Source organism: Ricinus communis, chromosome 8, assembly GCF_019578655.1.
Source record: "Ricinus communis isolate WT05 ecotype wild-type chromosome 8, ASM1957865v1, whole genome shotgun sequence".
Classification (NCBI taxonomy): Eukaryota; Viridiplantae; Streptophyta; class Magnoliopsida; order Malpighiales; family Euphorbiaceae; genus Ricinus; species Ricinus communis.
The window spans coordinates 8979969-8986646 of NC_063263.1; positions in this window are offsets into that span (position 1 = coordinate 8979969).

Genomic DNA, 6678 nt, shown 5'->3' on the forward strand with positions numbered 1-6678 from the left:
CATTAGTATTGTTAGCTCATTCCATAACCAATGGCATCGTTTAAGTAAAATAAATAAATAATCTAACAACAAATATTTTTTTCTAATATTTTACTCATATTTGTGTAGAAAAAAATTTAATAATTTTTATCTTATCCATTTTTAACTTTCTTTTTTTTTTCTTTTTTTTTTTTTTCTTTTTGTTGTTAGTTGCAACAATCGAAGGCAATTCAAACTTTAAATTTCTAAGATTTCAAACTGAATGATAAGATAAAATTTATTTAAAGTGTTTAGGGATAGGCTAGCTACTTTAATGCTAACTTAACTTTTTGAGAGATTCTTAGTGTATATACTACAATTCTCGGATCGAAATCCATAAATCAGAGCACGTAGAGCCATCCTCTTATCTTTATGCCAAGAGAATTATGATAGACTAACCGATTATTTATATCAGTTAATGAACGAGCCCAATGCAAAAAAAAGAAAAAATACATGTTGGGTCTTTGAAAAAGTTCGAATCATTTTGATAATAATCAGTTTGATCTGTTTTACCGAGAAGGTCTACGGTTCGAGTCCGTATAGCCCTAAACAAAAATAAAGAAAATTCAAATAAATAAAAATGAAAAAATTTTAAATAAAAATATAAATAAAAAATAAAAATTTCTAATAGAATTTAGATTGTATACACTACAATTAATAGTATAATGACACGTATGTATGAGTATTTTACATTTTAGTATTGAATGATGGATACATATTTTATTATTTAATACTAATGAATACGGTTTTATAGGTAGGGGACACATACCAAATTTAAACCAGAATTTTTCTAATTTTTTTAGCCACATCAATAAATTTTAATTAATAATTCCATTAGAGGTTCAAATTAAAATAAATATTAAAATACATTAATAATATTAAAAAAAATTGCGTGTTATATTTAAAAACTAAGTTTAAAATATATAATATTTTTTTGTTAATTAAGCCTAATAAATATATAAGCTAAAAAGCCAACCCATAAAAAAGAAGCCATTAAGATTAAGCACATCTTAGGTAAAACCTTAGAAATGTTGAAGTCTACAATTTGAAGATAGTAGCCACCTTTCTCATCTCACTAAGAGTTTAATTGTAAAATTGAAAATCATCAAGACAAGCTTTTTCATCTAAGCTCCATAAATTATATTTTGACAAGATCATAATGTCCCTCAATTAGTTGTGGAAAAACGATTGTATATACAAACCTAAGGAGGAAGACAAAACCCTAAAGATAACATACCATTATTTCTTATTTCATCACCTTAACACCGTTTCCGGTGGTACCTAATTGAAACTTCTAAAAGATGGAATTACTCTATTTCCACCATTGGAGAAATTAGGATGATCCAAAAAAGGTGAAGTAGTAACTATTAAAATTCTAAATCCAAGAAAATATGGAAACAAAAGGTTATATTTTTCTTTGGATCATGAATGCAAAAAAGAAACAACTAACTCTAAAGAGAAAATTAAAGAAACAAATAAAAGAAAAAAAGTATAAGCATATAGAAAGAAAAAGAAAGGGCTGCCAAACACCAGCGGTAGTCCAGGAAAAATAGAAGTGGCACTTGGTTTTGTGAGGTTTTCGGGGATAGAATAATAGAGGGAGAAAGTTACTTGAAAATCTATCCTTTTCTTCAACTTTTGTATTGCAAGGAATATACTTCGAAAATAATTTTTTATTTAAAAAATAATATTTTTTTATTTATTTTTAAAATTTTTATTGTTTGCTTTAGTATACTGGCTTTTATTCTTTATTCTTTTGAAAGATTTGAAAACTTTTCAAGAGGTTATTCATCTTAAAATTTTTCCAAACCAAGCGCGTTTAACTTTGTTGTTTCTATAACTTCATAGCCAAACAACCAAACAACCAAACAATATCTCATATGATTAGTTCTAACTCTTTATATATATGCTATCAACCATTCCCCGTCCCATTATAATGTGCAATTCGATTCATTCATGTATACCCATACCTTAAAGTGTTGTCATCCTAGAAGCTTGCCAAAGGCCGCTCCTTATCCAAGTATCCTATCCTTGCCCTGGCATCTACTTTCCGCCCTCATCGGACCGTTTCTCTATGTCAGGCTGTCACATGTCCACCAGTTTCTGCCTGGTTCGTCTTTGAACCCTACATCTACTATAGAGATTCTGTTTTAATATTATTTGTAATGATATGGAATCGGATCACATAAGATATTTTGTCCTCTTTGGCCCCTAGTAGCCTCACAGTTTTATCCCTTTAGCGGATTCGATAATTTTCCAGAAGGTCACCCATTCTGAAAATTTCTTGAATCAAGAACGTTTAATTTTAGAGTTCCTATAACTCCATAGCCAAACAACAAAAAGGCGCATTACGTGATTATTTCCAACTCTTTACATATATACTATCAACTATTCCCTGCCTCGTTTTGATATGTAATTCAACTCATTTATGTATTCCCGTACCTTAGAGTGTTGCAATCCTAGAAACCTGCCAGAAACCGCTCATTGTCCATGCATCTTATCCTTGCCCCAGCATTCACTTTTCACCTTCATTAGACCACTTCTCTAGGCGAGACTGTCACACGATTAACAATATTATTTCATTATTATTTTCATTTATATTATTACTTTAAGTGTAGTGCTATTTTAATTTAAATATCTATTTATTTAAATATTATTTTTAATTTTTATTATTTATATTTATTAATTTAATAATTATATATAATATTTCATATAAATAATTATAAAACTCAAATAATATAAATAAAAATTGAATCTATAAACATAAATAAATATACTTAATGAATAATAAAATTTATTAATAAAATAAAAATAAATACAATATAATAAATATTTAATTAATCTAAATTATATGATTATAATTTAATTTAATTATTCTTATTAAATTATATTATATATTATTATTATTATATTATTATTATTATTATTCCCAATTTAGTTAATCTTATTACATTATTATTATTAGAATATAATTATAAAAGTTAAAATAGGGGATCACACTGTTGGTTTTTAACTCGGAGACCGCACAGTTGGTTTCTATGTGGTAACTAAAAACTCATTCTATTGATTGATGTCCAACTTAGCAATCACAGTCCATGGTCTCTAACTCAGAGACCACGATTGTGGTATCTAAAATGGTCGATATTTTCTCCACTATTAAGGCATTCAGATTAAAGACCACACTGTGTGGTCTCTAGTTTAGAGACCACGTATGTGGTCGCTATTGTCCCTGCCATTTTTCGGCAGGAAGTTAACAACCACTTACAAACCATATATTGTGGTCGCTAGTAATGCGGTCGATATATGGTCGCAATGTGGTCTCAAAGTTTTAAAAAATAAATTTAGTCTCTAAGTAAAAGTAAAATAGTCGTTATGTAGTAACTAAATAGTGATCACTTTAGTGTGGTAGCTAAAAGTTATTTTTAAATTGCTATTTCTTTTAGTCTTTATTTAAGATTTTTTTAAAAAATTATAATAATTTTATAATAATAAAATTAATTTAGTCTTAAAAAAATACAACTACACATAAATTTTACTGTAGTTAATTTATTTTTTTTGTTCAGGTCAATAAGTTAAATGTAAATTTTTAAATCAAATATCACCTGATGACTATACCTTATACGTACTGTCATATTATATAGTAGTAAGTTATTACAGTCTTTTATTGGAGGGTTTAACATGCTCGTGTACATATATATAGTCTAACAAAAGAATGAAGTTTTTTATTATTATTTTAATTGGGTTGTACCTGGTGAATTAGGCAAGATGTTACTTCAATAGTCACTTCAGTTTTATCGTAAGTCTGAAATTTGTCAAATTTAAATTGGACCCAGAAAAAAGGTTAGTTTTGCTAAAGAGTTTAAAACCAATTTAGATAAAAGACAATGGAAAAACGATATTCCATCGGGCCCCCCCCTCTCCCCTCTCTAATCTAACTAAGCTTTTTAGGTCTTCTCCGTGGCCCTATACATATACCTACCGTGTCTCTTTTTCTCTTTTACTCATGAAAAGGTTACCTGACCGTGAAATATATAATAAAAACTAGTCATCAATTTATAATTATTATAAAAATAAAAACTTATTTACTGCAAAAAAAAAAAAAAAAATTCGAATTTAAAAATTTTCACTTTCATCGGCAAATGCTATTGTCACAAGAGCTATATTTTTAATATTTTTTTTTTAATTTTAGTTAAGGAGATATATTTCAACTGGATCCAATTATTCATCCTTTTCGAGTTTTAAGATTGTCTAAAAATTCAAGGAGCTGAATCAACCAATTTGTTCTTTCTAGTTTGAACGTTTATTCTATGTGATAGATCTTACAGAAAATCAAGTTCACTTGATTTGAGTCGCATTCGCCTTATATATATATATATATATTTTAAATAGTGTTTTTCTTTTATATTTTCTTATATTTTTTATAGAAAAAATGTGGATGAATCATGAATTGAAGTTGATAAGATGATAAATATATTATGGATCCATCCATCTCTCATGTGAATAAAAGTGAAAGAGCTCGTGCAAAGCCTAAAGAAGAAGAAGAAGAAGAAAAAAGAAAAACCACTCAAATTGTTGCGGTATGGTTAGGCCCATAAATCACCATCTTTTTCTTCTTTAATTGGCCTACAACATTAATAAAGAAACCTAACACTTTTCTTATTCTTAGTCCTCTCTTTGTCATAATATACATTAAGTAACTGTAAGTTCGGATTTGGGTATAGCATATAATATGACATCATGATTTTATCTTCTTTAATGAATGAAGGGTTCTATAGCTACAAGCAAAATCTTTAAGATTGTGATGATTAACGAACTCCATTGTGTTAGTTAAACTGGTTTGATTTAACTAAATCAAAGTCAACGTAAAACCGGTATATCCACCTAAAAAAATATTCTGAAAATTATTAAATGTCAAAACATAAGACTATATATTAAAATATAATCGAATCAACTTAATTAAAAGATTAATCTTTTTATCAAAACTTTTTAATAATGAATAAATAGATCAAGAAACACATACCTGCATAACACGCCGAATTGCTAGCTACCCATGTTAGTAATTTTTCTCTTTTTTGAAAAAACAACATAGTCCTAGTTATAATCATTGGAATTCCTTGGAAGTGGTTGTTGTAAATAAGTTCCCTCTGGTTTCATGCCCAAAATAATGATAAATTCTTTCTTTTTTTTTTAAGAAAAAGAAAAAGAAAAAAAGAAGACATGCCAGATAATTCCACTGTCTGGCTTGCACTATCATGAGTTGGTTTACCTATATCTTGATTTGAGAGCATAAAGTTGAATTAGTACAATGCACACACATGCTGCATAATACTATAGACAAAAATCAAAACCCAGAAAAATCCACATAAATTTTAAACATATAATTGCTACATGTATAGTTTAACTTAGCTATATTTGATGAAATCCATATATATATATATATATATATATATATATATATATATAACATGCCAAATTGGCTTCATGTTGAAACTTTATTTTTTTTTATAAAAAGAAGTTGAAATTTTATTTTATCAACTATAAACTATATTTATATAACACGAGTGGTTCTAGACTTGCTCACGCACCTTGTCGACTGAAAAGTTGAGCTACGACAAACAGTTCTGTTCAGAAAGCATAATCAACATTTGCCTGTAAAGTAGGCCTATATATAAATAAACATTTTATTTATTTCATTTATTTTTACAATCATATACCTTGGGCTTAATATAAAATATAAGCACAATAGTTGGACTGAACTGATGAATTCAAGTGGAGATGCAAACTGTTACCTTTTTTCTATGGCTCAAATTGCGAAATTGTTGATTGAATTAACATTCCAGTTTTGATTACAAAATACTTAACTATTTCCAAAATATATCTCTATTTATAAATCTTTTTAAAGAAAATAATATGGTAGTTTAGTGATTGAACGATTTTCATCAAGAGATTTAAAGATTTAGATTCAAACACTGCAGAGATAATTTTTCGAGATCATTATTTCAAAAGCATAGGTTCATGTTTTGATTGGATCTCCCCGCTTAATTCTAAAATTGGTATTATAACAGACTTAGTCCAGTCTAAATTAGCTATGGTTCTACAAACATTCTATAATAAAAAAGAGCTCATATAATCACATCTAATGGAAGTTACTATCATTCTAAAAAAATAATTTTACAGTTAATTTATTTTTAATTTTATTTCTTAATTATAGTTGCTTGTATCTTAACCTTTGATCAAGGGGAATTATAAATTCTAATGAAAGAAGTATTAATAATTTGTTTATATATAAAAAGTTGTTGATAAACATATATAGAAATGCTAAGTTTACAACTAGATTGAAGAACTCCAAAATTATTAAAGTGGTATACTTATTTTGTCTCAGACATCATAGTCATAATTAACCATGTAGATGGAGACCTCAGTTATATCAAATGAGACTCGTAAACTTAGAAAAAGAAAATGTTCATTACATGTTGAGAGTTATTATTGGCAAAATTGTCATCATCATTCAATATCATTGTCGTTATTTTGATGTTTTATGCAGAAAAATAGGAAAGCTGTCAATGGTGTATTATAGAATCATAATTGGCTATGTAAAGACTAATTATCTATTATACATATCCGGAATTCCTTCCATTATCTTTAGCATCAGAGATGTAA